The sequence below is a fragment of the Haliotis rubra genome, unplaced genomic scaffold (assembly GCF_003918875.1).
Source record: "Haliotis rubra isolate DU_JTF1 unplaced genomic scaffold, ASM391887v1 Scf18, whole genome shotgun sequence".
In the NCBI taxonomy this organism is placed as follows: domain Eukaryota; kingdom Metazoa; phylum Mollusca; class Gastropoda; order Lepetellida; family Haliotidae; genus Haliotis; species Haliotis rubra.
This window is the reverse complement of record NW_025765780.1, coordinates 1,185,155-1,195,637: the sequence shown is the minus strand read 5'-3', so window position 1 is coordinate 1,195,637 and position 10,483 is coordinate 1,185,155.

Here is a 10,483-nt window from a genome sequence, read left to right as displayed (position 1 = left end):
GGCCCATGACCTTTCATACAATAAACATTTGAATTTGAATTTGAAATCTGTTTTATAAATACCACAGCAAATATGTTATGCCTGCACTAGTAGACCTCATTTCATCATATGCATAAAATGTTGTAGGGTTTTGACATATTTGTATTTGCATATTCATACAGAATTTGTTTTCTCCAATGCTGAAAATTCCCTTTTGATATGGGCATGCATACATACATACATACATACATACATACATACATACATACATACATACATACATACATACATACATACATACACACACACACACACACACACACACACACACACACACACACACACACACACACACACACACACACACACACACACACACACACACACACACACACACACACACACACACACACACACATACATACATACACATTGTTGAGTACTGTTGAAATGTGAGCTATTCACAATAATGAAACAGATGAATCATAACAGTGCATGTGTCACTGTGTTTGTTGTTTTTCGCGTACAATGTAATAAATGGTACATTCACAAGTTATGCAGAATGGTAGTGAGTGAGTTGCATAGTTACATCGGTAGCCATATCGTGACTATGAAAGTCGTAACTCTAAATTTGTAAATGTGTACATGAAATAAAAACAAACTTATATACTTACCTGTCTTCGAAGGACAGTAAAATAACTAATCTATCACAAATGTACACTAAAAACTGGCATGTAACCATAAACACTTTACCGGTACAGTATAAAAATGAGCTATAGATTGCCAACACCTGAAGGTTGATCAACATACTAGGGACTACGGCACGAACAGTACTTTTGCTTCCTGCATTGACCCTAGCTGGATTCTGTAAACAGAAATTATCTTGCAAATGTAACAGTAAGTAAATATAGTCCCCCCAATGGAACAGCACAAAGCTAATTATAAGTTTGCCGTTTCATCTAAGCTGAAACCAACAGAAACCTAGCGGAAACCTACATTACCCAGTATCCAATAGGTTTCCGCAATAGCGGAAACAAAGTCATTTCTCTTTGAATGTTTCAGCGAACTGAAACTAAATGGAAACGCATAATGATAGTTTCAGTTGTAGAAACTTGACGGAAACCTAGATTTGTTAGTTTCAGTTTTGTAAACTATGCGGAAACTCGCATTGTCTGTTTCCGGATACTGAAACCTAGCGGAAACCTACATTACCCAGTATCCGTTAGGTTTCCGCAAAAACGGAAACTAAGTTATTTTTGCTGTGCGTGGTGGGCACCTAATACTATTGTGAAAACGTGAATATCGAATCTCGACAATTATATCTTTGTTTTTTTAATGTTCCATGATTTCATGGTTACATTTAGCATCTTAAACTGATATTTCCCGACATGGGATTTGCTTTGACTTTGTTGATGAAGGTCTGAATATGCGTTGATACAATAATTTAATGTGGACTTATTTTGGTTTATATTAATAGAAGGTAGAAAGCAGTACTTACAAGGCAGAATGTGTGAAAGGTTTCCATTCTCAAATAGATAACACATATTTTAAACTACATTATCCATACGTTTTCGCTGCTGTTCAGTGGCTGCAATCACACTTGGCTTACGGAGACTCACCATGTGTAACAATATATCTTCCACACTCTGAGACTTATTAAGAGATAAATCTAGTGATCCAGTGGTCAGGGCTGTGACCATGGTATCTGCGTGATCATGGACCGACAGCTTTGTATGCTCCTCAGATCAGATTCAGATCAGAAGAATGATCAAAAACTTATCTATCTGTAACGTAATTGTTTTCCTTGACATTATAGTGGGCATGCTGTCATGGCTGTCATCTGACATTCTAACTGGACGAGACATTCGGTAATACAGAACAAATTTCAGCTGTAAATGAAACTAAGCAGGAGACGAAATAGTATCTAGCGTATTTAATTATGCTCTTTTCTAACACAAGTTGTTAGTAATAACTCGAACTGCAGAACATTTTTAAATTTAAACAAACCCGCGTTGCAGTCTTTTCGCGTGCGTTAAGCAAACAAACATTAACCTTGTCATGATAAGGGGAGCTGAATCTGATAGTCACGTGAATATGAAATACTACTTGGTGCATTTAATAATGTATTGCTTGGAGATGTTTTCAAAGTAAACATTTACGATTCACATTCCATTCGCGTCCTTCAAGCAAACAAATATAAATCTAGTCGTCGATAACAGGAGCTTTGGTTCAACCTGGTTCTGATGTTACCGTTGAAAGTTAGCTTCAAATATAGGGCCTGTGTAATGTCACAATGTGTCCAAGTAGATTACTTACAAGTACATTGCTGAAGTTTTCTAGTTGTACACACGGGGCGCCATGAGCATACACTAGTGTGTGGAAACGGCGCCATGCAAATGGATATTATTATTATTATTATTATTACTATTATTATTATGTTTTACAGATTAAAGATAATATGCAGCAGAGAGGGTTCGGGTGATCCTGGCACAGTCAGGCTGGTAAGGCTCATCATCAGCTCAGGGCCCTTGCCCCCTCTACACGCAGCCCAGACAGCGAATGGGACTTCTCCCAGGAAACGCTGCCTAGTCGAACCCACCAAGAACTTTCCGGAGAATATGAAGGCTCCCCAACACTGCAGCCTTCTGCATTACCCAGAGTGTCAGAAGGGCTGTACTCCCGGTGGAGAACCCAGGCACTCTCTTGATCTGCGCCAAGAGATCAGGAGGTACCAAACCAAGGGCACCGAGAACAATGGGGAGCCTGACGACAGTGTACTTGGGATGCAAGCGAGACATTTCAAAGGCGAGGTCCGCATATTTATCATGCTTTTCCGTAATCTTGCCAATCACATTGGTGTCAAAAGGGACAGAAAACTCTATGATATAAATAAATTCATTGGCTTTATCAAAAAGGACAAGATCAGGTTTGTTGGCTGGAATTCTTCTGAGGCTGTATATGGGCCTATTCCAGAGAAGTTTGAAAGCATCATTTTCCATGACGCCCTGGACATGTTCAGGGTCGTACCATGGATGGACCTCGGAGTCAAAGCCACAGGCATGGCGGAGACGGTAGTAAAAGCAACGAACCATGCCATCATGTCGTTTAAGATATGCTGTTTGTGCCAAGGAAGGGCATCCACTGACAGGGTGTTGGACGGTCTCCGTGAATTCATTGCAAAGTCGACATTTCATATTGATATTTTCTTTAAGAATCACATTTAGGCGATTGCGAGGGGAAGTGACTGGTCCTGAGCAGCAAAAAGGAAGCCCTCGGTTTCACATTTAAGACCAGCCGACTTCATCCAGGCGAAGGAGTCTGTGGGATTGCTATTCTGTTCAATACACTGCATGTACACACGATGCAATGGCTTCTCAGAAAGCTTCTCCACAAAAGACCGACTCTGGGCAGATTTGGTGAAGGACTTCACCTGGTTTACTCCCATCACTGTACCGTCCAGCAGTACATCGCCATTAACAAAATCAACCTCAAATTTCAGATTCTGTCCAACAACCTTGGCACGCTTAAAATAGCTGTGGAATTCCTTGCTTTCATCATGAGTCTTCACATGCATCACCAGAGGATCATCTGATAAATAAATATGTGCAAAAGTACACAATAAAATTCTATCATGAAGAGCCTCCACATTAATCAAACCCCGACCTCCAGAATTGATTGGCATGTATAAACGGTTAAGAGAGGAACGAGGGTGGTGGGCTCTGTTATCAGACATGATCCTTCTGGTCAGACGGTCAAGACTCTGGATGTCTTGTTTCGTCCAATCAACTAATCCAAAGGAATAGGAAAGGACTGGCACAGCAAAAGTATTGGTGGCTTTGACCTTGTTTCGAGCATTTAGCTCTGAGCTCCAGATTTTCTTTAAACGAGATTTATACTCGGCCCGAAGTTTGTCTTGAATCTGGGCATCCTGGAGCTTGTCTCGAACTTGCATTCCAAGATAGGTGTAGGCCTGATCTTCCACAAGATGCTCAATAACTCCTCCCCCTTGTAACTTGACCGATCCATCATTAGTTACCTTGCCTCGTTTCAAATGAAGAGTATTACATTTGTCGAGTCCAAATGTCATGCCAATATCATTCGAAAAGGACTCGACAAGGAGAACCTGCTCTTTCAAATTGGTATCTCCTTTGGCAAGGAGCTCGATATCATCCATGTAAAGGAGATGAGTAAGAGGTGTTGGGGATCTGTGCTGAGGGGGTCTGGGATGGTAACCCTCCTCTTTATTGAGCAGAAAGCTCAAAGGATTTAAAGACAGACAAAAAAGCAAAGGACTAAAGGAATCCCCCTGAAATATTCCCTTTCTGATTGGAATAGATTCCGAAGTCTGAACCTGCCCTTGCGAGTACATCTCAAGCTGAGTCGACCAGCAACTCATTAAAGACTTGAGTAAATCAAGTAGTCGCTGAGGGAGGTCAATACAATGAAGAGACTTCAGAATCCATTCGTGAGGGACAGAGTCGTATGCCTTTTTGTAGTCAATCCAGCACATGGAGAGGTTGCGGTGATATGTTTTTGCCTCTTCCAAAATCATTTTCTGTACAAGAAGTTGATCCTTGCACCCCCAACATCCCTTTCTTGCCCCCTTCTGCTCTCTGAAAATTATATCATTATTATTATTATTATTATTATTATTAAGTCTGTACTTTTACATAGCCGTGGACTTAGTCGCCTCCTGGTGAATGGCGAGAAACTAATATTTGACACCATTGGGTCACTTGCCCGGACCCGTGTTTGTATACATATCACGGAGGACGGAATGAGGAACAAATGTGTGAATTAGTTCGTGCTGACTTCTGACCTGCCTTTTGTGTCTGTCTGGTCTGCAATTAGCACAGGCACACCAGGCCTACCATGGTGTCAACACACAGAGTATCAGGACATGTGGTTTCGTATATTTCTGTCAACATGCCGTTCTCTATTGGTTGTATTTACTGCATTGTTGTATTGTCGTATCGATGGAGTCAGACTAAGGCAGAAACATGGTGATTTGACCGGTTTCTCTACTTTCTCTTACAGTGCACGTCAACACAATTTCAGGAATGTGTTACATGTTGTAATTTTAGTAATATCGGAGCAAGAGGAAACTTGGCAATGACAACTGTCCTACTGTTCCTGAACTGCCGTTGTCAGTACCACTGTCGTTGCAAGAAGGATCGCTAGGTTTGCAATTAAGTCAATCCGCCAGCTACTTCCCCAAGGTGACTTCTGAGAACAACACCCCTTTGTCTATTCTCTGCGTTGCACTGATCTAAGGTGGCGTCCACTTCATCACTGCTTCATGAGCAGATGGTTGTGGGTAGTGTAGATGTTCTTTCTCAAATGCAGATGCCCTTGGAGCGATACAAGATCCTACTGTACATGAAACTGATTGTGGCCCATCTGCTCTAGTGTTTGTTGAAAAGGGAATTGTCGTATACATGTGTAATCCTGATAGTGACAAGTTTGACGGACAAGAGTATCGTTCAAACTTGGCTGGGTAATACGTGGTAGGAAAGAAACATTTCATTCGTGAATTATATGCTTGTGTTGAGGATGACACTTTGATTCTGCTGTCATATCCTCTTGGACATGTGAAGATGCCAGCCTCAAGATATCAGACTAGTGATTCATGCACCATGTTTTTGTAGTTACATTTGAAATGAAATGCCTTTTGCATTTGAAATGTCTTCTCTTTATTCAAACTCCCGAGCTAGGACTAGATACGTGTTAGTAATTGTATCATCTTGTTTGGTAACGTTTGGTGTTTTATGATAAGAATGTTTGAAAAGAAGAAGGAGTATATCCATGATTAAACATCACGAGGCATGGAGTTCCATCACTTGGACAATTTGTGCATGCATTAGAGATTGACAAACATAAATATTTATGTTTAATATTGTTTTCATGGACATAATGACAATGTCGAAAGGATAGGGGCATTGCTGGAAGAAAGAAGAAAACGTTAGTTAATTAGGGCTTAATGTTTCTTAATTGTTTCTGTAAAATGGACAACATAACAATAAGAGGAAGACGAGATTATACGATTTCTTTTCACACGATTTGAACATTTCGCAATGTCTCCACGTAAGTAGGTACTTAAAGGCTTCCTTTGTTGGATGTGACAAACTGCACGTAACTCGTTTGCCTTTCAATTTCAAGTTTTTCTCCACAGAAGCACTTACAAAACAATTCTATCAGAAGGTGCAGTCTTTCAATCCAACATATAGCGAGTAAAGGGCGCCTAAAATGTACTAAATCATAGGAAGCAAAACACACGCTAAATTATTGGCAGCCCAACATACACACTGAATGATAGGCAGTATATTACGGACACTTCCGACCCATACACACACATACGCACAGAATCATTTATACACACTGAATCACGAAACAAACTAAATTCCCAGAGCCTTATTTACACACAAATATATTCAGCACAACAAATAACACCGAATAAAAGCAAATTCCACATTGTTTTAGGAAAGACAACATGTTCAAGTTCGACAGTCCTAGCTTCCCTTTAAAATAATCTCTCAACTACCAATCCGTCTCTACAATCGATCCACTCACTATAGCTGATCCTATCCTTGTAGTCTGCACCTTCAATACATTCTGTCCGTTCACTACATTCAATCCGCTCATCACAGTCAGTCCCTAAGGTCAATAGCAGTATTACATCTGTGAATCTTCATACATTGTTTGGAGTGAGTGGATAACTTCTGAACATGTGTGGCGATACTACTGCAATGACAACGACTGAAAGGGTAATAGTGCATTGACACTGGGAGGCGAATATCATCACAGAAACATTGGACAGTGTAGTTAATTGACACGATACACCTCACTCCATTCAGGAGAGAAAGGGGTAGGGGAAGGTAAGAACGCTGACATAGAAACAAATTAGTTCTTCAATTAATTCCACGATGCCGTGTAGTGTTTCACCAGGAATGATATCTAGAGCACCTGTATTGGTTTTTGAAGTTCTTGAAGGTACATGCATTGTTTCATTATAAGTGGGTGCTTCTCGTGATGGCAGGCAGAATCTCACAGATCTGGTATAAACTACATCTCCTTTGGTATCAATTGAAAAATCACTGATTTTACTGAAGTAGGTGACAAACTGATGCACAATGTACCATCTTATCCTAGTGGTGCAGCTTGATGTGGGCCTGATGACAGTCCTCTCAAAGTGATTCACTCCGGACAATAGCCCTTCTTTGTTTGTAGTATAGTTTCATATAAATCTTCAGTCTCAACAACCTTTTATTGGTGAGAATGTTTAATGACATCATTGTAGCATTGTTTAAAGTTTACGTACTGGTCTTTGAACGGCATTTTACCTTCAAAAACCATAGTTCAAATGCGGTTCTTAATCAAAAATTCCAATGCGATGTTTAAGTAGAATGTCATAAATTCTGCCCGGTTATTTGCACTACCATTCAACGGCAGATTTGCTGGAAACATGTGCATAATTACTTATTTATATAGAACGGCATTTTGAAGATATATTTGCTATCACACGGATCACTGTTAACAGTGCCTGATGCTAACTGAATTAGATTCCAGAAGTGTTGTGATCCACAGTATCGCAATCAGCCGCCATGACGAAACATGGCTCCCTCTGACACAAGCTGATCATGATCATGGTACACCCTGTTGATGGCTAGGCGTGATTTAGTTAAAATACTACCGAGTTAAGGTTAGCATGCCCAAAGCTACGTTTTAATAGTAAACCCTGTTCAGTAATCAAGTAAATATGTAACGTTTAAGTCGCGTTATACAATACTTCAGCATGGCGGGAAGCAGGTAATCCCCGAACTGGGCCTCAACATTTTATGCATATGGGAATCGCAAAAGAGTGAATGTACAAAACACCCTCTCCCCTTTCCCCATTACCTCACAAAGTACCATGAGGCATGTGTACAGTCCCGCTTGCTGTTGTAGGAATAATGCGACCGTAACGTATCTCTCTCCGTAGTGTTTAAGAATAACCGTCATAAACAAGTACAGATCAGTCTTATTCCGTTAAAAAACCAATACCAGTGTTGCACTTTCAATATTCATAATGTATTAGCATTTAACATGAATACAAAAGCAAAAAAATACAAATAAATACAATTACTGCCAGCAACAACAAAACAGTGTAAATATTCTTTAAAGGACAGAATTGTACCTGATGTACAACCAAAGTATTGATAAAACTACGTTTAACCTGTTCGATAGTGACGATGACAAATTGCTATTTGCTGTTCCAGCTTGGGTGCCACAACTATCTAGGTGTGCATTAACATATACCTTTCGCCTGCTGCAGCTGGAGGCCTATGTTCAGTCTTGTGAGGGATATGAAAAATTACAAATGTTTTATCGAAGCTTTCTTGTAAGTCTAATCCAAATAGATTTTTGCATCATAATTGTTTTCTGATATAATTTGCACAAAACGGAAGAGTCGAAATTAACAAGGAGGGATTACGTATTGTATTTCCATATTATATTTCTATATTTGCCTTGTAGCTGCTTGAAAAGACACAAAAAAGTTGTTGTTGAAGGGGTAGCTATTTCCTAGTTCAAAACCAAATTGTAAGAAACTTCGCGAATTAATACATATTTTGGGAATGCATGATTGTATCTACCGTACATAATATTTGAATGCTTATTTGGGTGTGTTTTCAGAGTCAAGGCCTTACATGGCTTATTCACAGACAGTCCTGACATCTACATGAGAGAGGTCATATTAAAGATGTGTGTCTAACTACTATTGATTACGACCAGTTTTATTGTCCACAATAAGATAGTTAGAAGATAGAAACTGTTTGTGTGTGGCTGTCTGGCAGTAAGACAATGACAGACCCAACCAATAAAACTGACGTAGGTATGTACAAGCGGCATAGTAGAATCACTGATGTTATCCAGCGTTGTTTACAGCAGCATGACGGTAGTATGACGTTCAGTGTTGTGCCCTGACGCCCACGTTTCACACATACATCAGCATTTGTATACACGCAGGACGGTCCACTCTCATCATGCACAGGCATCGATGCTTACCAAATAACATCGTCCTGATCGATGTCGTTCCGCTTCTCAGAGACTAAAACTCATTTAGGTTGGTAAGGTAGGAGCAAATAACGCTCGTTTCATGACGGTTTGTTCTTTCATAATAAGCTCAGGTCTCTATGAGATTTGGCGGTGTTCTGAAACGCGTTGGGCTTTGGCCGATTTTCCTCCACTAGAGATGTGCAATATTACCGGTAAACCGGTATATACCGGTACAGTATCTTGCGATATGATTATCGCGATATGCTTCAGATTCTGCAATGTATTGGGTCATCCAGAGTTAGCTCCCTTTGAATTAACTGCCCTTGATTTCCATAGCAACAACATGTGCTCTCAAATTGCCTTGACGTTTACGTTTCACACATACATTAGCATCTGTATAACTGCTATTGATTACGAGTAATTTATTGTCCAAAATAAAATATTTAGGCTGTGGAACTGTTTGTGTGTGATGTAGCGGCATATTACATACATTGACGTTATCCAGCATCGTTTACAGCAGCACGACTTCAGCATGACGTCCGGTATTGTGCCTTGACGCCCACGTTTCACACATGCATTAGCATACACGCAGGACGGTCCACTCTCATCACGCATAGGCATGGATCCTTGCCAAATAACTGTGTCCTGAACCATGTCGTTCCGCATCTCACAGACTAAAACTCATCGAGCTTGTTTCATGACGGTTTTCTCTTTTAGAATAAGCCCAGGTCTCTACGGGAGAGCGGTGTTCTCAAATGCGTTGGTCTTTGGCCGTTTTCCCTCTACCCATTGACTTTATGTTCCTCCTATAGTTGACGCCCGCTCATTCGATATTACATCCTACAGAGATGACTTAAGGACATCCACAATTTTAATCAATACAGTTCCATACATTTTAAGTCAGCATTGTGAATTTGGACTGTTTAATAACATTCCGACCCCAGAGAGTTAATGTTTTTCATCAGTTGTTGGCGATCTATAGCTCGTGTTTTATATTGTATTGTCTGCTTTAATCACATGTTTTAGTTTTCCATGCTAGTTTTATATCCATATCTGTGATGTATTTATTGTGTATGCCCAACATTTCTCGTCACTACATGGCTGAAATATTGCCGAGGTGACGTTAAATTTTAACTCACTCACTCACTAATGGGCACCCGTGAAGAGCCACCTCCTCGTGGTGGGTGCTGGGTAACGCTAAGAGCTCTTCAATCCCCCGTTGTGGACCCGGGGGTATATTTGGTCCACCAACCCGTTTGCTGTGGGTTACGCCCCTGTGTCGGTGGAGGAAGGGATTCTGGTGGTTGAGGGCAATAGGAGCCTGGAACCTTGTTCCTTTGGCCCAACACACCACTTTGGCCCTGACTTCACCTAGACGGGTGGTAGAACTGGCCCGGTTCTATCAATCGGCTGGTCACGCCGTGCCCTGCGCATGGAAACATTCAAATTTATATTAATGTATATTTATATA